This window comes from Schistocerca gregaria, chromosome 3 (assembly GCF_023897955.1).
Source record: "Schistocerca gregaria isolate iqSchGreg1 chromosome 3, iqSchGreg1.2, whole genome shotgun sequence".
NCBI classification, from domain to species: domain Eukaryota; kingdom Metazoa; phylum Arthropoda; class Insecta; order Orthoptera; family Acrididae; genus Schistocerca; species Schistocerca gregaria.
In genome coordinates this window covers 296,156,326-296,181,711 of record NC_064922.1, presented here as the reverse complement: position 1 = coordinate 296,181,711, position 25,386 = coordinate 296,156,326, and the positions used below count along the sequence as shown (strand labels likewise).

Genomic DNA, 25,386 nt, shown 5'->3' with positions numbered 1-25,386 from the left:
TAGAAAATGGAAGGATCTTTTTCAGTGGTTAATCCTCGTTAATTTCGAAAATTTAATCATCTGAAGGCGGTAACTGTTTTCAAAGATTGTCCAGAAAGACAGAGCAGACCTTCGGTGTGGAATTTCCACCTTGATGCCTGTTAATAAATGTACTCAAACCAGCTTTACTTAATTTATTATATTCTTTCAAATTATTTATTCTACAATAATGAGTAATTTGGACAGCTTTGAATTTCTCCAGTTATTAAGGAACAAAATGTAATAGGTGTGTACAAAATTCAGATATAATGTTCTGTAGCTCTGAGATTCCTTATATAATAGATTTTAAAAACTAAGTTCAGCCACTTCATGATTACTTATTCTTCATTCTAAAACACAATTCTTACATTTATTTAGTGGTTATCTTTATGTGAAGGAGTTCTGTAAAAACAATTTAAATCTTTAATCTCTAGAAAACCAATACATTTTTGAGCATGGATCAATTTGTTCTTCATCATTTTTAATGAAGAACAGTATTTTCGAATGTTCTTCACCAAGAACCCGTTGTAAGTGATTTTTATAATAATATATGGAAATATTTTTTCCACATATACATGGAATTCGTTTTTCATTGTACACACTTACATGATATTCATTTACACATTGTCTGCACATAATTCTACAAACATCCTTTTTGTATCTCTGTAAAGTAAAATTATCAATTGACTTCTCAGGTTTTAAAATTTACCAAATTTGGGTATGAGACCTTCCACATTACATAAAAATTTTCATTATATTTTTTTAAAATGTTTGAAATTTACAATATATCTTGCAGGTACTGAAAGAGAATGAAATTTAAACACTGATTAATTAGTCAACTCAAAATGGAGATAGATTTATAGAATATGAATTGTTAAATTAAAATATGAAATGAAAATAAATTAATCAGCTAAGAAATGGAGATTAATCAGTTAAGTATATAACCAGATTTAATACAATATATGGAGCTGGCAAATTACTGGGTCTAATTTGAAAATGAAGGTTAATTTATAAACTTAGAACAAATAGATATTAATTAAATGGGTGAGTGATTTGCTTACCTCTTAAAAACACACCTATTAATGAATTCAAATTGAGAATGGAGATGAACTATTATTTGATTAATTTTGAAATAGAGATGAAAATTGTAAGTGCAAGTGTTACTACCAGTTACAACTTAAAAAAAAAGAAAAGAAAAAAAACATTATTCAATTCAGTCTACAACATGGTTAAAAATGAAGGCTCATAGATTAAAATTTCAAATGAAAATTAAAATATCAGTATTGCTATCTGACTGAAACTGCCATTTGGGATTTTGTTTTCATTTTTGGTGGCACAGAGACCTTGTAATACATTCACTAGCGCTTTGTTTGCACATAGCGCCGAAAAATTAATGTTTCATCATGTGTGACGACATTCTGTATCATGTCTGGTTGTTTTGTAAATCGTTCCACAATGTCAGAGAAGATATTTTCCAATTGTCTTTCTGTTTGTATGTGAGGAATCCCGTGATTATTTTTACACACTGTATGGAGTGATATTGCAATGATGTTATAATCTTTCAGAGATGATGGAGAAGGTTTGTGTATATTAGTCTGAGATAACAGATCTTGGTCTAGAAACCATGGGGCCGAAAGTTAAAAACGAAAATCGTTCTGATGCTTCTGGCAGTGGAATACATTTACAGGTACTGTTGTTTGTAAGATTATAGGGTAGGCACGTTTCAGGGTTGGTAGTATGAACCAAAACAATGAAAAAAGTGTAGGAAACATAGGCTCTGAAATGTATGCCTGAAGAACTATGACCATTTGCTCATCTTCGTTTCTCTGAAGAAGATCTCTTTTACTGAACAAGGTATTCATTTTAGAACCCCTGTTTGCCAGAAGCTTTTTCTTGTTCTGATCAATACTACCACCTCTGAAAGTTGCCTACCCTTGAATCATAGCAACAACAGTACTGGAACATGTATTCCACTGTCAGAGGTATCAGAACGATTTTCGCTTATAACTTTCGATCTGTCATTTCTGGACCAGGGTCCCTTACTTCAAATTACCTCAATTTGCCCTTCTTGGTCATCCCTGAAAGTTTGTAACATCATCAAGGAATCACTTTGTATACACACAACATGCAAAATTCTTATTAGTCCCTCTATTAATCTTTAGCACTGATATAATCATCTGATGTTGAAAACTCGTCCTTTCCTTGGAATTTAATTAATTTTCTAAGTATCTTCATTACTTTTAGCCATTACATGTTGACTAGGACATCCTCATCTCCAATCACTTTCCGACCTGTAGCAATCATGTGTGCCACTCGGACATTTCTGTGAACTAAAACATATTGAAAGACGAATCTTAGACATGTGTGTTCTAACGGTATGAGGCTGGCACATATCCACTAACCTCCTGAAGAGCCCTTAAGGTTGAGCATATAGGCTCATTATTTCATTGCTCCACCTAGTAGTTTCTGAGGCATTAACCCCATTTTTAAGTAGAAAGAGATCACAAGCACCCAGTGGTAAATGTTTCAAAAATATTTCAGCAATTTTGCAACGTCTTCAATATGTAACTGACATATCTAAATTGGTGTCCAAAATCAAATCAACAAACTGCGATTTCCCCATCTTGTTTCTAATTCACGATATTATCATACAAACTGTCAACGGATGTCATTACCATCTTGTTCTGCACAGAATATGGCATTCCGATTAATGGACAACCATAGCAGCAATGACATCAGGGCACCTCTCAAGTGGGCCAGTGTTTGCAAGGTAGTCTCACATCCAAAATCGCTGTGTACACAGTCACAGACGGTACAGTGTGACACATAGAAGCCTACAGACTGCTGCAGAAGGCCACAGAAAGAATGGAAGTAGGAGAGTCAAAATTGATGTGGCCCGATGGCTTAATATGAACTGTTCTGTGCTCTCTTCCATGAGGCGACAGTTTATATCAACCGAAACTGTGTCCCAGAGACCAAGACAGGGCCGACCACGTGTGACATCAGAAAAAGTGGACCATTATTTGGCTGTAAGGGCACAACGGTATGGCCTTAGTACTGCACTGCAACTGGCATCTGACCTTTCAGCATCCCCTGGACGTGTTGTATCGAGACAATTGGTGTACAGAAGGCTTCGGCAGAGTGGTCTTTCTTGTTGGGGACTAGCTGTTTGTTTACCTCTAGCATGTTTTCACAGAAGGGAAAGTGTAGACTGAACACGTCAACATGTCACCTGGATGGCTGAATGGTGGGCCAATGTTCTTTTCGCAGTTGAGTTAAGATTTGGTCTGGAGAGTGATTATTGACGGATTCGCATCGGGAGAGCACGTGGAACACTATTTCTGGACCCAAACACTGTGGAAAGAGATCAGTACCGAGGAGGATTCCTAATGGTATGGGCAGGGATGTTGGCCACTCTAACACCTCTTCAAGAAACTGTATGGGTGAATCAGCAAGATTTAAGTGTTGTCTGGTACCGTGAGGAGATATTGGGATCTCATGCACGGTTATTGCGAGGTGCTGTGGGCCCAGATTTCGTACTGATGGAAGGTAATACTCGACCTCATGCAGCATGGCTGACTGATGTTTTTTCGGAAAAAGGAAGATATTGCACCCATGGCGTGGCATGTTCGTTATTCCGATTTGAATGGGAGACAGTTTCTATCACGTCAGCATCCACCAACCACTCTCCAAGACTTCTGAGCAGCTCTGCAGGAAGAATGGGCGTTATTACCTCAACATGAGTTTGATGACATCATTCACAACATGTCCCATCACTGACAGGTCTGCATTGGTGCCAGAGGTTGTCACACCGCACACTGAGCACATTGACCAATTGTCAGAACGTGTGTGCAAGTTCGTTAAGTTGAAAAAAACCGAAGAACATTTTTGTCCATTGTTATGTATGTTGCATTTGATTACGTTCTGTATTATTTACATTGTTTCTACTTTACTATCACATGTTTATAATGTTTCGTGGCAAAATAAACGCAACTTTGCAAAATTTCTTTTTGTTGCTTTAATTTGGGACACCAATGTATTTCGCCTCGGAAATTTTTTTTGGTCTATTCTATTTATATTATTTAAGTCTAACACAATATAATGACTTAATTTTGATAACTATTATAGTATTAAAGTGCTAATATCAGAATGCTGTTGTAGGTTTGGTCACCAATACTGAAGTTAGTTGGATGTAGATCTCCAGTCCTATCGCTGTCCCCTTTATCTCAGCTTCTCTTCTGAATCTGCATCACACAATAACAACAAACTGCCTTATATTAGTATGTCTGCATACATGTGCACCAGCAATTCCTTCTTTCCTTGAACCACGAATTCATGGAGATTTTCAGCAATGAGTCATGTCGTAATCAGTGCTCAACCTCTCTACCTCTTCGATGCAGTACGTACTATATTAGCCTTTTGTTCTCGCTGAGCAAGGGAATTTTTGTTTCTTACCCACTCAACCCATCTGGTATTCAACATTCTCCTGTAACATTACATTTCAAGGACTTTCTAATAATTCCATCTATGTTGTTGTTGTTGCCGTCTTCAGTCCAGAGACTAGTTTGATGCAGCTCTCCATGCTACTCTATCCTGTGCAAGCTTCTCCATCTCCCAGTACTTACTGCAACCTACATTCTTCTGAATCTGTTTAGTGTATTCATCTCTTGGTTTCCCTCTACGATGTATACCCTCCACGTTGCCCTCCAATAGTAAGTTGGTGATTCCTTGATCTACATCTACATCTACATCCATACTCCGCAAGCCACCTGTCGGTGTGTGGCGGAGGGTACCCTGAGCACCTCTATCGGTTCTCCCTTCTATTCCAGTCTCGTATTGTACGTGGAAAGGATTGTCGGTATGCTTCTGTGTGGGCTCTAATCTCTCTGATTTTATCCTCATGGTCTCTTCGCGAGATATACGTAGGAGGGAGCAATATACTGCTTGACTCTTCCGTGAAGGTATGTTCTCGAAACTTTAACAAAAGACCGTACCGAGCTACTGAGCGTCTCTCCTGCAGTGTCTTCCACTGGAGTTTATCTATCATCGCCGAAACGCTTTCGCGATTACTAAATGGTCCTGTAACGAAGCGCGCTGCTCTCTGTGGGACCTTCTCTATCTCTTCTATCAACCCTATCTGGTGCGGATCCCACACTGCTGAGCAGTATTCAAGCAGTGGGCGAACAAGCGTATTGTAAGCTACTTCCTTTGTTGTCGGATTGCATTTCCTTAGGATTCTTCCAATGAATCTCAGTCTGGTATCTGCTTTACCGACGATCAACTTTATATGCCTCAGAATATGTCCTACCAAACGATCCCTTCTTCTAGTCAAGTTGTGCCACAAATTTCTCTATTCCTCAATTCTGTTCAATACCTCCTCTTTAGGTATTTGATCTACCCATCTAATTTTCACCAATCTTCTGTAGCTCCACATTTCGAAAGCCTCTTTTCTCTTCTTGTCCAAACTATTTATTGTCCACGTTTCACATCCGTACATGGCTACACTCCATACAAATACTTTCAGAAACAACTTCCTGACACTTAAATCTATACTTGATGTTAACAAATTTCTCTTCTTCAGAAACGCTTTCCTTGCCATTGCCAGTCTACATTTTATATCCTCTCTGCTTCGAACATCATCAGCTATTTTGCTCCCCAAATAACAAAAGTCTTTTACTACTTTAAGAGTCTCATTTCCTAATCTAATTTCCTCGGCATCACCCAATTTAATTCAACTACATTCCATTATCCTCGTTTTGTTTTTATTGATGTTCATCTTATATCCTCCTTTGAAGACACTGTCCGTTCCATTCAACTTTACTGTCTCTGGTAGAATTGCAATGTCATCGGCAAACCTCAAAGTTTTTATTTCTTCTGCATGGATTTTAATTCCTTCTCCGAATTTTTCTTCCATATATATCTTCCCCATTATCTACATTAAGCATCATACAAAGCATTGTTTAAAACATTGTATTATAAACTAATACACACTGCATGGGAAAAGAAGCGAAGTACTTAGAAGATATGAACGGATGTCAATGTAACTTTGTACATGTACACGCAATTTATGAGGATATAAACGATTAGAGTTGCAACTTCTGCGGCAGTGACACCAGAGAGTGTTAGTGTTGCTCCCAGGTCTGATAAGTTATATAAGAAATGTGAATAGCGCTAGATGTTCAGTGACATCTGTGAAGAGCACGGAGACGCCGTATACTCGTTTCAAGTGGAGGTTATCAGTACCTGACAGTTTGAGAGGGGCCTCATTGTGTCTCTACATTTGGCTTAGCTGGTAGAATCGGTTAACATGCAGAGTTGTGAGGCATTTGGATGTGACAGTGGCCTGATGCTGCACTGCATGGGAACGTAAGAGCAGACGTACACATCATCAAGGTTCCTGTTGACGATATCTGACCACCACAATGGCGTATCGCATAGTAATCCCTCAGCCTCAGCGATACAGATAGCCGTACCGTAGTTGCAACCACAACGGAGGGGTATCTGTTGAGACGCCACACGAACGAGTGGTTCCTGAAGAGGGGCGGCAGCCTTTTCAGTAGTTGCAGGGGCAACAGTCTGAATGATTGACTGATCTGGCCTTGTAACACTAACCAAAACAGCCTTGCTGTGCTGTTACTGTGAACGGCTGAAAGCAAGGGGAAACTACAGCCGTAATTTTTCCCGAGGGCATGTAGCTTTACTGTATGGTTAAATGATGATGGCATCCTGTTGGGTAAAATATTCCGGAGGTAAATTAGTCCCCCATTCGGATCTCCGGGTGGGGACGGACTACTCAAGAGGACGTCGTTATCAGGAGAAAGGAAACTGGCGTTCCACGGATCGGAGTGTGGAATGTCAGATCTCTTAATCGGGCAGCTGGGTTAGAAAATTTAACAAGGGAAATAGAAGTTAGATATAGATCTACATAAAGTTAGATATAGTGGGAATTAGTGAAGTTCGCTGGCAGGAGGAACAAGACTTCTGGTCAGGTGAATACAAGGCTATAAATACCAAATGAAATAGGGGTAATGCTGGAGTCGGTTTAATAATGAATTATTTTGGTGAAGATAGACACGAAGCCCATGCCTACTTCAGCAGTACAAATTTATATGCCAACTAGCTCTGCAGATGACGAAGAGATTGATGAAACGTATGATGAGATAAAAGAAATTATCAGGTAGTGAAGGGAGACGAAAATTTAACTGTCATGGGTGGCTGGAATTCGATAGTAGGAAAACGAAGAGAAGGAAACGTAGTAGGTGAATATTAATTGGAAATGAAAGAGGAAGCCGCCTGGTAGAATTTTGCACGCAGCGTAACCTAATCATAGCTAACACTTGGTTGAAGAATCATGAAAGAAGGTTGTATACATGGAAAAAGCCTGGAGATGCTACTAGGTATCAGATAGATTATATAATGGTAAGAAAGAGATTTAGGAAACAGGTTTTAAATTGTAAGACATTTACAGCGACAGATATTGACTCTGACCACAAGCTATTGGTTATGAACTGTAGATTAAAACAGAAGAAAATGGAAAAAGTGGGAATTTACCCTCTGATCCGTAGAATTCCAGTTTTGTTTCTCCTGATAACGATGTCCTCCAGAGTGCTCCCTGCCTGGAGATCCGAATGGGGGCTATTTTACCTCTAAAATATTTTACCAAAGAGGGTCCCATGATCATTTAACCATACAGTAAAGCTGCATGCTGCAGGAAAAATTATGGCTTTAGTTTTCCCTTGCTTTCAGCCATTCGCAGTACCAGCACAGAAATACTGTTTTGATTATGTTACAAGGCCAGATCAGTCAATCATCGAGACTGTTGCCCCTGCAACTACTGAAAAGTCTGCCGCCCCTCTTCAGGAACAACACGTTTGTCTGGCCTCTCAACAGATACTCCTCCATTATGGTTGCAACTACAGTACTGCTGTCTGTATTGCTGAGGTATGAAAGCCTCCCCACCAATGTCAAGGTCCATGGTTCATGGGACGAGGCAAAATCAGCTACTTTATAGAATTTATAGAGTGATATCTAGTGTAAGCCTGACATTTACAACTTCTCTGTGCTGTTACCTTAAGAGACTTTGTATGTGGCGAAGATTTGTTTACTTTAAAAGAGAGTTCGAAAGTAAGAATGCATCCTGTGACAGAGGTAGAGCATGCTGTTAGCACTCCATCATGAACCAAAAATGAGTATAATATTCTAGTCCTGTCATGCAGGACATAATAGATAAGGCAAGATACTTTTTTGCCTATGAGATAATACTTACAGGAAATACAGCTTATGCCATAGCATTGTACAGGATTTTCACAAAAGTAACAATACTTGAGCGATTTGAAAACACATGTATTGTCTGATTTCTTCCATCTCTGAAAATCACTTTTATAAATCGAGGAACCTACATTTTACATGAGAAGTTCTAGATGTATTGACAAAAAAACATCCCTATTTCAGATTTTTTGAAGTGAGGTGTCTGTGTCATGGTGGAATTGGTTTGAACTACTGTATTCACTCCAAATGAGTCCTCTGGTGATGGTGTTGTAAACTAAGACACATGATCTCCGGACTTGAAGATGAACATACACAAGATTTGATATTCCCCTCAGTAAATTAGAATTTCCTGCTATTTTTTCTTTGGGGCACCATCTTACGTAATTGGAGGGTTAGGGGAGGAAAGAGTCCTGGGAGTTCTGTGAGAGATACCCAATTGCCAACTGGGAAAAGCTTATGAGGAGATCAGGGTGTGGTGGTAATTAACTGATCAATTAATTGATTTTCACGATTGCCTTAATATCAATTTGATATCTAAATTGAACCAGAGCTCTCTTTGCCCCACTAATTTCATATACAAGATTTCCTTGATTCACAGGTTCCAGAATGTCATGTGTGTTATTGGTACATCTGTATACTTGCTAGAGTATAAGTTATGTCTTATTGTTACTTATGATGTACTCAAATTCATATATGACGTCGTGCAATTCATGATTTGCATTAGTTTTAAGATGGTGAGCCCTAAGAGGTAAAGCAGCAGGATATAAATAAAATAAATGTACGCATTTCGTAAAGCTTTGAAGCAAAGCTAAAAGTACAATTTCTCCTCATGTATGGTGCACGCCCATGCAAAAAATCTTGTTTCTAAATCTTAAAGAGTTTTTGGAATGTAGCAGGAGGCCATCTTATTTCTGTCACCTTGTGCAAAACATTTACACCTACGATCCTGTTTCTGTAGTCTCCACTGCTTACAAAGAAATCAAATTTCAGTCAATCACTTTCGTCTACTATGGGGGGGGGGGGGGGGGACACAGCATCTCCGAGGTAGCGATGCAGTGGGGATTTTCCCGTACGAACATTTCACAAGTATACTGTGAATATCAGGAGTCCGGTAAAACATAAAATCTCCGACATCGCTGAGGCCGGAAAATGATACTGCAAGAATTGGATCAGCGACGACTGAATAGAATCGTTGTGTGACAGACGTGTAACCCTTCCGCAAATTGCTGCAGGTTACAGTGCTGGGTCATTATCAAGTGTCAGCGTGCGAACCATTTAACGAAACATCAGGCCCACTCTTGAACCCTTGATGACTGCACGACACAAAGCTTAAAACCTCGCCTAAGCCCGAAAACACAGACATTGGATTGTTGATGACCGGATACACGTTGTCTTGTCAGACAGTCTCGTTTCAAATTGCATCGAGCGGATGGACGTGTACAGTTATGGAGGCAACCTCATGAATCCATGGAGCCGTCATGTCAGCAGGGGATTGTTCAAGTTGGTGGGGCTCTGTAACGGTGTGGGGCGTGTGAAGTTGGAGTTATATGAGACCACTAATACGTCTACATACGAAGTGACATGTGACACGTACGTAAGCATCCTGTCTCATCGTCTGCATCCATTCATGTCCATTGTGCATTACGGCGGACTTGGGCAATTCCAGTAGGAAAATGCTACAGAGTGGCTCCTGGAACACTCTTCTGAGTTTAAACATTTCCGCTACCCAGCAAACTCCCCAGACATGAACATTATTGTTTTGAAACTCGCCGTTTAGAAGAGATCCCCATCCCCACATACTCTTACGGATTTACGGACAGTCCTGGAGGGATCAAGGTGTCAGTTCCTTCCAGCACTACTTCCGACATTAGTTGAGTGCATGCCACATTGTGTTACGGCACTACTGCGTGCTCACGGGGGCCCTTCACGATGTTTGGCAGGTGTACCAGTTTCTTTGGCTCTTCAGTGTATTTAGCACTTGTATCATAAATATAAGGCCATAAAATCGCAGAAATTGCCTCTACAATACAAGGCTATAGCGTGCCTCGATATTTTTCAAGATATTAAGTAGCTCATATCAATATTAGATTAGATTAGTACTTGTTCCATAGATCATGAATACGACACTTCGTAATGATGTGGAACGTGTCAGGTTAATAAAAGGTGTCTACACAAGATATTACATTAGACAAGATATTACATGACACTCAATTCTTTTTTTTTGTGGATGTTGGGAAATTACCCACTTAATATATCCAAAAATTCATCTAATGAGTAGAAGGAGTTGCCATTAAGAAATTCTTTTAATTTCCTTTTAAATGCTATATTTGTCAGACTTCTGATGTTATTAGTTAAGGGACCAAAGACTTTTGTGGCAGCATAATTTACCCCCTTCTGAGCCAAAGTTAGATTTAACCTTGAGTAGTGAAAAGCATCCTTTCTCCTAGTGTTGTAGCCATGTACACTGCTATTGCATTTGAATTCCTTCGGATTGTTAATAACAAATTGTGAGGCTACAGTGAAGATTTCTAGCTCTTTAAATAAGTGTCTGCAGGATGATCTTGGATGAACTCCAGCAATTATTCTAATTACACGCTTTTTTGCAATGAACACTCTTTTACTCAATGATGAGTTACCCCAGAATATGATGCCATACGAAAGTAGAGAATGAAAATAGGCGTGGTAAACTAATTTACTCAGATGTATATCGCCAAAATTTGCAATGACCCTAATAGCATAAGTAGCTGAACTCAAACGTTTCAGCAGATCCTCGGTGTGTTTTTTCCAGTTCAACCCCTCAACAATGAATACACCTAGAAATTTTGGATATTCTACCTTAGCTACCGATTTCTGATCGAAGTCAGTATTTATTAATGGGGTCATTCCATTTACTGTGTGGAACTGTATATACTGTGTTTTGTCAACATTGACATTTACAATTACACATTTGTTGTATATGCCTATGAAAAACAACTGGTCCTCCTTTCATATATTTCTCTTTACATACGTAGCAACGACAATACCGTACAATAGCTGTTGCTAACAAGGAAACCTCTCCATCGCACCCCCTCCCTCAGATTTAGTGGTAAGATGTCCCAGTGGATAGCCCGTCAAAAACTGAACACAGATCATGTATGAAAACAGGGATAAGGCGTTCTGAACTGTGAAAAAAGAAGCAAAATAGAAACACTGAACGTTCCGAGGTCCAGATATGGAGCATCGAACGGAATGATTTGAGTGACAGCGTCGTGGCTATTCGGACACGGTGTTCAAATCTCCCTCGTGGCCACCGGCCCCCCTTTTTTTTCTCAAAATTATGAACTGTCCGTCCAGTCATTGGCGTGTCTGTTCGCTGTATTCAAATTTCTGTCTGTGTCGTCGAGTAACGTCCGTTTGTGTAAGGAAGGGGTGTATAATGAAAGTCGATTCAGCACAACATACCGCAGCGGTTATATGGAATCGGATCTATTGCTTACAGTAGGTCCGAACCACTAGCAGGTTTGTACCCGAGATATTGTGTGTTTTCCCAGTTACTCGACAATGGGATCCCGTGATTACAAGGCGATGAGCCTCCACACGTACGTACCTCTTATTTGTTCTGCACTAGTACGACATGTTACGACTCTTGCGTCCGGTTTGGAAGTTTTGACTCATGAATTTCTTAGTTGTAACATTATTCACAGCCGTTTATTTCTTCTTTTAATTTCTGTGAGAGGTCTATGCGGCATTTTGCCTGCTCTCACCATCCATCACATTTACTTACGATGGTAATACTGTGTATTCTTACCACGTGAGTCATATTCTGTAACCAATATATAGTATGACAACTGCCTAGAAACAGGCAGGCAGGGTATGCTCACTCCATAGATACATACACTCTCCGCTATCTACGCACTATCTGATACTCACTGAACAATCTCCTCTCGCTAGGCGTTGATCCTGTCACTGGAATCCATTGACGTCTCCAGTAAAGAGAGTGAAACACGTAAAGCATTTTTTCTCAGGCGATGTAACACTTCAGACCAGTGGGAGTATGTAAGACATAAAACGTGACGTTTCGATGAATTTGCATTTCGAGAGCGTAACAAATGTGGGAGGCATTTAGATGACACGGAAAACAGTTGAGAAACAGTCATGATACATAGAAACTTGTCTAAACAGCCACCAATGACTAAATAAGAGATAATTCCGCAACGAATATTGATTGCTAGATTACTTTAGCATTTATTGAAAAAGGAGGTAGGTGCCAGTTCCTTGAAAATACTATTGCGGAATTGCAGCCCTTCGATTATGAAAGGTAAGTAGTCTTCGTTCGTTTCTACAGGAAGACAATAACACGATTCGCATCTTCGCAGAAAATTCCACAATAATTTTAACGTTCGTGATGTAAGCGACTAACATATTGAATCTTCCTCCCACCAGATACATAACAAAATATTAACCTCGTATAACTGCGTCAGAAAAAATTGTTTTGACAGTTTGCGACATCACTCAGAAAGAGACAGCGCAGAAGACATTTTAAAAAAAGAAACAGAGCTTCATGAAAGATATCAGTAACTTACCCTTCTCAGTACAAACGTCGTAAACGAACGACGGCAGTTGAAGCTGTTTATATTGGGTAACCAGGGAGTACATTTCACCAGGGTATCTCGAACTGCAACCGTCGCAAGGGTGAATGGTCGTCCTGTAGTTCCCCGGTCTGTCCACAGAGGGCAGGGCAATATCGCTAAGGGGAGGCCTGGCTTGCATTCACTAGTTCGATTCATTGAGAAAACCGCTTACCGGCCCCAATTCAGCACGGAAGTTCGCTCACCGAGCGCTACTGCAATCGTAAATGCAGTTCGACAGTCCCGGGACAGGATATGAATTATTTATCTTTTCAAAATATTTAAGACATTCACGATGCATCGGGCTGCAGCCCAGCAAGAAGTACGATGTAGAACTTTGCAATATCGGAGGTGCAGTGCGGTAAATATGCAAACAAGAAAAATTATGAATCGTTACGCAAAGGCTGCTGATACAAAGCCGACGTCCTGAGAGTCATGTAACGTGAGCCGCAGGGAACGAATGTTGCAGTTCGTATTAAGGAAAATGTTTGAGGCGGATCCGTTTATGCCTAATTAACTGATGGTACAGATTATTGTCGAGGAAAAACAAAATATAAACGTGTTCAATCCTCGATGGTTATCGATACAGTATTATCTGGAATAGCATGAAACGTATAATTCGTGAAATAGTCACTTCAAGTTGTACAGGTTAAATGCCGTCTTTTGCAACTGTAAAAGGTCTTATTAAGTTCAACCCGCCATAATAAACAAAACAGACTAAAAGGCGAGATAGCAGTGATTGTTCACAACACAGAAACGTGAATATATTTAGTGCAGTGAAAGTGTTGTGCGCTAAAATCTAACACATGTATGTGTAGGAGCACGAAGAATGACATAAACAACAAAGAAATGTGAGTAACGATAAGAATTAACAATTACCCCAATATTTAGGCTGTTACTGCGTGAAACAGATATAATCTTATGAACTCACTGCTTTGGAAAGTTTGCTGTCATCCAATTACTCATCCAATCACTCCTTTCACTCTCTCTCTCTCTCTCTCTCTCTCTCTCTCTCTCACACACACACACACACACACACACACACTTTCTCTTCGTTTCCCTCTGCTTCCAGCCTTTCATTCCTGTCTGTGAACCCCAACCGAAATGTTTATTTATGCGGAATAAGGGGAACCAGCCCACATTCGCGGAGGCAGATGGAAAATCGCCTCAAAAACCATCCACAGACTGGCCGACACACCGGACCTTGACACTAATTCGTCGGGAGGATTCGTGCCGTTGACCGGCACGTCTTCCCTCCCGGAAAGCAGTACGTTAGACCACACTGCTAACCGTGCGGAAATATACGTTTGCTTTTTGTCAAAAGAAATGTTCTGAAATAGTGATTTGTTTCTCCACTAGACAGTGCCATAATTTCCTCCAAAAGTCATAATGTAGTGCACACACACACACACACACACACACACACACACACACACACAGAAACACATGTCATAGTAATAAATATAAATTCACCTGATGATGGAGGTTTAAGCCTTTGAAACGCGTCGTAGAGATAAATAAACGGTGACTGGTAACAATAAATTTGTTGTTTCATTTAATGCCAGTAACAGTCACGGTAAGGCCTAATTTAAAATGTTTTCATTTAAAGTTACCTTCACCATTTCAACCCTAGAAGAAATGGTCCTGTACCATTGGCCTATGCTATCAGGTTATGAGTAAAAAAAACTGAAGCAACAGAAAGTGCACTTAAGCTGAAATCGTCAGGAAGGCCCAGAACTTATCTCTCACAGAAACGAACAGAGGGAGTACAAAATGTTATAACCGATGGTCCAAAGTGTCTCCACTAGACAGTGCCATAATTTCCTCCAAAAGTCATAATGTAGCACACACACACACACACACACACACACACACAAACACATACACACACAAACACATACACACACACACACACACACACACACACATATTAGTGGAAATGTCCAGTCGAAGTGTGCACAGAATTTTACAAAATTATTTAAAGTTGCAACCATAGAAGATAGAGGTTGTGCAACAACTGAATGAAAGTGATAATGAAAAGCGAATTACACTGTCTGTTGAAACGTTTACTAAAATTAGGGAATACTGAAGGCTTCTTAAATTTGCTATGAATGGGCGACGTGGCACATTTTCCTCTTGGTGATTATTTTAACAAACAAAACTGTCGCTACTGGTGCAAGGATAATCCTCAAGAACTTCATCAACTCCTCTTACATAGCCTGAAGGTCAATGTATTGCACTGTCTCTTCAGGATTCATGATCGGACCTTTATTTTGTGAGGATGGACACGGACGAGTGACAACAGTCATATCTCAGCGGTGTGCTGCCATTGTTGACACATTATTAGGGCCTGAACTTGGAGAGTTCCCTGCAAATGAATATTGCTTTCAGCAAGATGGTGCAACGTCTCATTGTGTTCAAATTTCAGTATCAGTAGTATAGTACATAGTTTTTGGTAACCACATCACTTCAGGGAGTGGCGACATTTTGTGGTTCCTGAAATTCAGGGTGTATGCTCGACGTCTACACACAATTGCGAAACTGAAAGACATCATCCGTGCAGGAATCGGAAACATTCCCATACAGATGTTTCAACGTGCCATGAACGATTTACATCACAGATTGAGTGTCAACTTTAACATCACTAAAAATGGTTGAAACGGCTCTAAGCACTATGGGACTTAACATCTGAGGTCATCAGTCCCCTAGAATTAGAACTACTTAAACTTAACTAACCTAAGGATATCACATACATCCAGGATTCGAACCTGCGACCGTAGCAGCAGCGGGGTTCCGGACTGAAGCACCTAGAACCGCTCGTCCACAGCGGCCGGCGATGACCACTATATGGTATAATTTTCAGAAGATGAACAGTGCTTGAAATGACAATACAGAAGAGTTGAGCAGTGCGGGGTAGCCACGCGGTCTAGGGTGACTTGTCACTGTCTGCGAGGCTCCCCCCGTCGGAGGTTCGAGTCCTCCCTCGGGCATAGATGCGGACATATCCACGATCACTAGATTTAGATTTATTTTTGAAGGTCTTACAAGAATCCAAGAAAATGCAACATGTCTGAGCGAAGGAGATGGGCACCGATTGATAAATGGTTTGTTTGGAAAAAAAAGCCATCGAAACGCCCCTATACGGCAATTAGGTTAAACTATTGCTAACATGAAAGAACAGAAAAATAAATGATTAATCTACTGAGTAATCGGCGTCCTTTGTTGGTGATAAAAAAAACCATGAAGCCGGCGACTCCTCTGAGAACAAATGCATAGTTAAAGCAGCAGCGCGGCAGAGGTATGTGCATTTAACATCCTAAATCGTGCCTAAGACGACTATACTGTCTGGAAAATTAAGTGATAAAAAAACATATTGTAAGTGATATTAGGCCGAAACTTTGGAAGAAACATTGTGGGGTATGGCAGTACGGTAGAAAAGTAATCGGCATGTGAGACAGCAGCTGTTCCGTTTTTCTTACGACTTCCAAGATCTAGTGGAGGAAGAGGGCTTATACACTTTATCATTATACGTACATGTTGAGCTCTAACTTCGTTGACAAAGTTTCGGAGGTTATCCAAAGATATTTTCTGAGTATTTTGGTGTAAGGATGTCTCGCTATAGAGTAATTAAACTTCGTTTAATTTTTTAGGGATATTTATGTTTGTATCTGCACTTCAGTGACAATATCTGTACAATATTAGACATATCGATGCCTGCGATGTGTTTTGCTTGGAAAGAAATTGTTCCAGTCACTTAACAATTATTGTTGCGTCACTCTGTGTTTTGTGCTCTACGATTTAGTGTCTCATAGTAAAGGTTTTTTCATTATTGCGAGGGTATTTCTCACAGATGAAAGGTAACGGGTAACAAACCGAACAAATCATAATGACGTGGAAGTGCACTCATGGTGTCCGCGGCTTTTCTGTTGCATGCTACTCAAAATGGCTCTGAGCACTATGGGACTTAAACATCTGAGGTCATCAGTCCCCTACACTTAGAACTACTTAAACTTAACTAACGTAAGGACATCACACACATCCATGCACGAGGCAGGATTCGAACCTGCGACCGTAGCGATCGCGCGGTTCCAGATTGTAGCGCCTAGAACTGCTCAGCCACTCAGGCTGGCGTTGAATGCTGCTGTTGCTAACAATTCACTTGATGAATTATACGAAGAGAACACAACCAATCATTACCACGTTGTGGGTAACTAATCACATTGCTCTTTCGTAATTTCCTATGCTTTGTATATAAAGTTAATAAAGCTAGCTCGTATTACGACAGCGAATATTTGTGACAACGGAGATTATAAATTTCATTGCTGCTTGGTTTACACCCAGCAATTTAAGCTGTGAGATGAGGCCCCAACTTAACCACAGCGTAGTAAGTCGAGACACACTAGAAAGAAACAACAAAAAATTTGTGACAAACGAGGTTATAAATTCCGTGAGTGATTCCCATTGGTTGTGGTATACTATCACATGAATGACTACAATCAACGATAACAGACGTAGATATCGTAGGTGCACTTTGACTCATAATTCAAAAATTACCCTTCAACGAATTACCGGAAACCACGCGTTCCCTACACCAAAATGGCGAGAAAGCATCCTTGAACAACATCCGAAGTTTTGTCTGTAGAGTTCGGGTTCATCCTACATAGTGCAAACAAGACGGCTTAAATTTTAAAACGGTACCCATCACAACATTTCCGACATGAAATGATACGAGTGCCACATATACTAAAATCGAGAAAGAGCCGTAGAATTCAATGTAGGTGCGGATCCAGGGTTCGGTTCTTGGGAAGGAGAGGTTATAGTTTCTCCTGCCCTTCCTTCTCCTAGATATACACTACTGGCCATTAAAAGCGCTACACCAAGAAGAGATGCAGATGATAAACGGGTATTCATTGGACAAATATATTATACTAGAACTGACATTGGATTACATTTTCACGCAATTTGGGTGCATAGATCCTGAGAAATCAGTACCTAGAACAACCAGCTCTGGCCGTAGTAACGGCCTTGATACGCCTGGGCTTTGAGTCAGAGCTTGGATGGCGTGTACAGGTACAGCTGCCCATGCAGCTTCGACACGAAACCACAGTTCAACACGAGTAGTGACTGGCGTATTGCAACGAGCCAGTTGCTCGGCCACCATTGACCAGACGTTTTTAATTGTGAGAGATCTGGAAAATGTGCTGGCCAGGGGTGCAGTCGAACATTTTCTGTATCCAGAAACGCCCATACAGGATCTGCAACATGCGGTCGTGCATTATCCTGCTGAAATGTAGGGTTTCCCAGGGATCGAATGAAGAGTAGAGCCACGGGTCGTAAGACATCTGAAATGTAACGTCCACTGTTCAAAGTGCCGTCAGTGCGAACAAGAGGTGACCGTGACGTGTAACCAATGGCACCCCATACCATCACGCCGGGTGATACGCCAGTATGGCGATGACGAATACACGCTTCGAATATGCATTCACCGCGATGTCGCCAAACACGGATGTGACTATCATCATGCTATAAACAGAACCTGGATTCATCCGAAGAAATGACGTTTTGCCATTCTTGCACCCAGGTTCGTCGTTGAGTACACCATTGCAGGCGCTCCTGTCTGCGATGCAGAGTCAAGGGTAACCGCAGCCATGGTCTTCGAGCTGATAGCCCATGCTGCTGCAAACGTCGCCGAACTGTTTGGGCAGATAGTTGTTGTCTTGCATACGTTTACATCTGTTGACTCAGGGATCGAGACGTGGCTGTACGATCCGTTACAGCCATGCCTATAACATGCCTGTCATCTCTACTGCTAGTGATACGAGACCGTTGGGATCCATCAAGGCGTTCCGTATTACCCTTCTGAACCCACAGATTCCATATTCTGCTAACAGTCATTGGATCTCGACTAACGCGAGCAGCAATGTCGCAATACGATAAACCGCAATCGCGATAGGCTACAATCCTACCTTTATCAAAGTCGGAAACGTGATGGTACGCATTTCTCCTCCTTACACGAGACATCACAACAACGCTTCACCAGGCACCGCCGGTCAACTGCTGTTTGTGTATGAGTAATCGGTTGGAAACGCTCCTCGTGTCAGCACGTTGTAGGTGTCGCCACCGACGCCAACCTTGTGTGAATGCTCTGAGAAGCTAATCATTTGCATATCGCAGCATCTTCTTCTTGTCGGTTAAATTTCGAGTCTGTAGCACGTCATCTTCGTGGTGTAGCCAGTAGCGTAATTTTAAGTTACTTCTGCTCTCATCGAGATGCAAATGTCTAGCGTTTTAATGTAGTATCTATAAAATATGTTGTAAAATGTTTTCATATTATAATAATAAATTGCTTACACCAAGTTTAGTACAGAGTGGGCAAAGCGCCACTCTAGATTTTATGCTGGGATGAATCGAACTGCAGCAACAGTGACCTCACAAGGCATGTGTAGTTGTTTTCACTTCAAACGCAAAAGATCGATAGACGGTACTCCTTGTCATCCCTAATCACACATTCACTTTGGGGTGCCTCTCTGCCATTTTGCAGTGGGCGTGGTTGTTTAGATTCTGCAACTGTGCCTATTCACATGTCGACAAGTATGGAATGTTGCTTTATCACTGAACAACACGTGTCACAAGAGTCTCTTTTCCTATTTCCCACACAACTAGTGAGGGCAACAGCATAGTTATTGAGGCATGTCGAGGCTTACCCAGAATTCAAGGCTATCGATACGGCTTCTCTCTACGAGTCGGGAAATTGTCCAGACCCCCAGACGAAGTCAGAACGGAAGAGGAGAAATTTTTTTGCTTCTACCTTTAAGATGCCGTGACGTGCTCTAATGGTAATGTGTCACGAGATGCACACAATGCTAAATCCAACTCTCACATGGAGAAGGGGCAGCTATATGCTTTGTGGAGTGGCTCTCTTCATAGATGATACATACCACGCCTCGACTTACCACCAACTTATATGCAGTTGTTTCCAAAGTGTATGTGCAACATCGTGTTACTAAATGTCTTCTCTACCTGTCCCCTCACGAACCATTATATCGGGAAACTCTCACGTATCTCATCACACAGTTCCTCATACGTGTTGCTTCTAATTAATGTATTCACAATGTGCCATGGGGCTCCGCTACCACCTTCGCTGTGATAGAACTGTTAAAAGCATGTTGTTTACAGAAGAACCTTTTTGTTCAACAGATCAAAAGATAATCAGTGGAGTTAATTTGAAGTTGTTTGTTCACTGCCTCGTAATATATTGCACCAGCCAAAATGCAGTCCAACTGTTCATGCTATTCTTTAACACGGGATGAGTTGGCTGAAGTTCGTAAGCAGCTGCAAATCGCCCCGCCTACCGTCAAGCGATTGGTTACAAATCAGTGTGCTCGAAGAGCTCCTAAGAATCGTGTATCTGTGATGCCTGTGCCAGAGCTGCCTCAAGTACTATACGCTGCTGTGGATCGTGCCTCCTGTGCAGAAAGTACAGGGTCTGTCATAGTCGTCCACTTGACTGCGAGCGGCGTGTCAATGGTAGATCTAGGCGTCCAGTACAGGTTGGACAGCGACCAGGGAGGACTCAGGGTGCTGTACCGATCCTCCTAAGCAATAAGTCTGAGGTGTCTTCACTGAAACTGAAACTGAGCCAGTGGGACTCACTTCACCTGTTTTGGGGGAACATGTTTTGTCCGTCGTTAGGTCAAACGCAAAAAAGTAGGGGTTTATTAATCGTAGGCAGTCCAAAAGTACAGCGAATGATGGTACCCCTTAGGAAAATGGCAGCAAGGGACAGATAGGACATCAGATGCACTCAGGGTGTATGTCTGGGGACCTTATTCGATATGCTGAAGATGCTATTACGGCAGGCATTGAGGGAACAAGGTGCAACCAGCTGCACGTTGGAACAAACGATGGCTGTCATCTGGGCTCCGAGGTCATTCCAGCGACTGGCAGAGAAGGTTGAGAAAACCAGCATTGCGCAAGGAGTTTCAACGAAGCTCACGATTTGCGGTATTGTTCTGCAAGCTGATCGTGGTCCTTTGGCTCCAAGTCGAGTGGAAGGACTGAACCAGACTTCGAAGATTCTGTGACTGGCTAAGCTGGGACTTACTGGACTTGCGCCATAGGGCTGAGATCTGAGCGTCCCCCTAAATGGGTCAGGTATGCACTACACATCAGAGATTGCTACCCAGGTAGCTGACTGTGTGCGTGGTCCATACAAGGGCTTTTTAGATTAGACGACTCTCCATCCAGTCCAGCTAATGACAGCTGTCGGAAAACCAGAAGAATCAGTGTAAGGTCGAAATAAATGCCTCCGCTGGTGAGAGATTAAAATCCTAATGGTAAACTGCCGCATCATTTGAAGCGCTCATGAAAAACAGTCAAGCGCGCATAATACTAGGTACAGAAAGCTGGTTGAAACGTGGAACTGGGGGAAAATTTAAGCGTGTATCGAAAGGACAGGCAAATGGAAATTGGAGGTGATGTGTTAGTCGCAGTAGACAAGGAACACAAATCCATTGAGATGGAAACAGAAGCTTCATGTTCGACTGTTTGGGCAAGACGCAGTATCAGAGACGGGCAAAACTTGATAACTGGGGTCTTCTATCGCTCACCAGACTCGTCTCTTGACGTAACGGAAAACTTTAGAGGAAATCTCAGTCCACTTGTAACTAAGTTCCCCGCTCACACTGTAATGATCGGTGGAGACTTTAATTATCCAACATTTATTTGGAGCCGGCCGGAGTGGCCGAGCGGTTCTCGGCGCTTCCGTTCGGAACCGCGTTGTCCTTAAGTTAGTTAGGTTTAAGTAGTTCTAAGTCTAGGGGACTGATGATCTCAGATGTTAACTCCCAAAGTGCTTAGAGCCATTTGAACCGTTTATTTACAAAATAACAGTTTAATTAGTCGTGGGCGTGATAAGACATCCTGTGAAACTTTACTAAATGCCTTCCCTGAAAACTACATAGAGCAGATAGTTAGGAACCGCACTCATGATGGAAATATATTGGGTCTAATGGCAACAAATGAACCTGTCCTCTTTGAGGATGTACACATTGAAACTGGTATCAGTGAACACGACGCGGTTGTGGCATATATATATATATATATATATATATATATATATATATATATATATATATATATATATATATATATATGGGCATTTTGATCACAACATCTATACATCAACACGATATCGACCCTTTCCGCAATTGGTAAACGGTCTATTTAAACACGGATAATGTATCAAGAAGCAAATACCGTCCGCAATGGCGGAATGTCACGTGATACCATTTACTTATACGTTTGTGACTATTACAGCGCCACCTATCACAAAGCGAAAAAAGTGGTCCAACTAAAACATTCATATTTCTTTACGTACTACACGAATATGTAATAAAAATGGGGGTTGCTATTTAAAAAAAAAACGTAGTTAATATCCGCTTGACCTATGGCAGCGCCATCTAGCGGGCCAACCATAGCGCCATCTGGTTTCCCCCTTCAAGCTAGACAAGTTTCTTTCTTTGTAGTTTTTTGGTTTGACACTTATTTCGTGAGATATTTGGCCCGGTCACGATTAATGGACCACCCTGTATATGTGGTGTGTGTGTTCAGTAAACTAGATAAAAAGTCAGTAGTATTATGTCTCAACAAGGAACTTGAAACTTTCAGCACCGGGCAGGAGCATGTAGTGGAACCCTGGCTCAAATTTAAAAGAATGGTTGACCATGCACTGGATGGACACGTACCCTGTAGAACAGTTCATAATGGAAGGGACCCTCCATGGTATAAAGTCACTGTAAATAAACGTCTAAAGAAACAGATTACTGCATAATAGGTATAAAACGAAGCATAGAGTTATAGGAAGAGAGATGCTCAGTGAGATGTGTTTGGCTGTCAAGAGAATTGGTTCAAATGGCTCTGAGCAATATGGGACTTAACATCTGAGGTCATCAGTTTCCTAGAACTTAGAACTACTTAAACCTAACTAACCTAAAGACATAGCGCACATCCATGCCAGAGGCAGGATTCGAACCTGCGACCGTAGCGGTCGCGCGGTTCCGGACCGAAGCGCCTAGAACCGCTCGGCCACCGCGGCCGGCTCTGTCAAGAGAGCAATGTGTGATGCCTTCAATGACCACAGTAGCAGAATATTGTCAAATGATCTTTCACAGAACCCAAACACATTCTGGTATTATGCAAAGGCTGTTAGTGGCACCAAAGTTATCTAGCGAATAAGACAGGAACTGAAACAGATGGTAGCAAAGCAAAAGCTGAAATGCTTAACTTCGTTTTCAGATGTACCTTTACAAAGGAAAACACAGGAGAACTGCCCCAATTTAGTCCTCGTACCACTGAAAATATGAAAGATATAATTATTAGCTTCAGTGGCTTTGAACAACAGCTGAAATCGTTAAAATTGAACAAAGCTCCAGAGCCCGATAGAAGCCCTGTCAGATTCTATAATGAACTTCCAGATGAGTTAGCTCCTCTTCTAAGCGTAATCTTCCAAAGATTCCTCGAACAAAAATCGTGCCCAGTTCTTGCAAAGGCACAGGTCACATTCGTCTAAAGGAAGTGAAATAGAAGCGACCCACAAAAATTCCGTCCAACATCCTTGACATCAATTTCTTGTAGAATCTTAACACATATTCTGAGCTCAAACTTAACGAGGAATCTTGAACAGAATGGCCTCCTCAGTGCCAATCAGCATGTATTTCCGAAACATCGATCATGTGAAACCCAACTCGCACTTTTCTCGTATGATTTACTGAATGCTTTGGATCAAGGCAGTCAGCTAGATAAGTATTTCTTGATTTCCGAAAAGCATTTGACTCAATACCACACCTACGCATATGGCCAAAAGTAAGATCACTTGGGTATCAAGCGAAGTTTGTGACTGGATTGAGGACCTTTTGGCAGGGAAGGTGTTGTCTTCGGTGGAGAGTCATCGTGTCCAACGTACCTCTAAGGAGAAACTAATAATTCTAAACAAAAAAGACAGGACATGGCAGCAAAGATATTATATGTAAGAAAACCTGATGATGACAGTATGCCGAAATCGGCTCATCGTGGGTGATTTGTAAAATAAAAGGCCGGCAGGGGTGGCCTAGCGGTTCTAGGCGCCACAGTCTGGAACCGCGCGACCGCTACGGTCGCAGGTTCGAATTCTGCCTCGGGCATGGATGTGTGTGATGGCCTTGGGTTAGTTAGGTTTAAGTAGTTCTAAGTTCTAGGGGACTGATGACCTCAGAAGTTAAGTCCCATAGTGCTCAGAGCCATTTGAACCTTTTTTCTTTTTTTAAAAAAAAATAAAAACCATTTAAAGAACAATGTAGCTGGCTGATATTCATAACAATTATCCGGAGAAAGTCTATTAACGATGTTTCAAGAATCAGCTTTAAGTGATAACTTTAGAAATATGCTACAATCCCCTACGTATCGCTCACGGAGGTATCGTGCATATAAGATTAGAATAATTATTGCGCGCTCAGGGGCATTCAAACAATTATTTTTCCCGTGCTCCATACGTGATTGGAACAGGAAGAAGTCATTATGACAGGTACAATGGGACGTACCATGTGCCATACACATGACGGTAGTTTTTAGAGCAGATGTAAATGTAGATGTAGAAGATCTTTGTCTCCTGAATATGGGCAGAGCACAGCTGTTGTGATATGCTCTCCAGCCCATGCACACGTTGCCCATTGGGAAGTGGTCGATCACCTGTCACCAACTGAGTACTTCGAGATCTGGGTTCATCTGTCAAATTGACCTGCAAGGCTGACTGTACGCTATACAGCCAACTAGCTGTGTTTGAACACCATGACGATGTCGATGATCAGGTTAGCGTATTCTCCGGCGGTGTGATCGGTGACTTCTGAATATGGGGAAAAGCACAGTTTCAGCAATGCTATGTTGATGTTCTAAATCATGGATCGTTCGATAAGCTTTCCAGTTGAAAGTGAGCTGACCCCTTTTGCCTCGGCGATTTTCAGGAAGTCTTGGTCATAAATGTGAATGAAGATGCGATTTTGATAAATGTACTTGACCTCTATAGTACCGATATACCATTTTTTTTGTTAAACTGTGTTTGAGACCAGAGATGTTGGTCAGAGCAGAGCGGTGTGTGTGTGTGTGTGTGTGTGTGTGTGTGTGTGTGTGTGTGTGTGTGTGTGTGTGTGTTGTGTGTGTGTGTTGGACAGTTTAACAGTGTACTTGGGTTGAAAAGGATAGAAGCTGGCCTGCAGTGTAATGGAGCAGCGTTATTTGAAAAGGGTTTTATACTAACATATTTCGAGGAAAGATATTGAGCAAATGAGATTACGTTAAAGTAAGAATGGTAAAAGCCAACTTTTAAGGTAATCCAGTATTTTCTATACTTGTAATCGTGTAGCTTCTTATTGTTAGAGTGCTGTTTATGGTTCAAGTTTGCCGTACAAATTTCATAATGCAAAGGTGTATTGTTGCCATGGATTAAGGAAGCATTGTTAAA

The 25,386-nt window shown here is 41.3% G+C and overlaps 1 long non-coding RNA gene across 2 annotated transcripts in view; it reads right to left on the bottom strand.

Moving 5' to 3' along the window:
• Positions 1-12,948, bottom strand: part of LOC126354643 (uncharacterized) — a 59,528-nt gene extending 46,580 nt beyond the window's left edge. The window contains exon 1 of one of the 2 annotated variants that reach the window (XR_007565363.1): positions 12,849-12,948. This is a non-coding gene — a long non-coding RNA (uncharacterized LOC126354643). The remainder of the gene's footprint in view (positions 1-12,848) is intronic. The other variant, XR_007565364.1, reaches the window with a different exon arrangement.
• Positions 12,949-25,386: the final 12,438 nt, after the last annotated feature.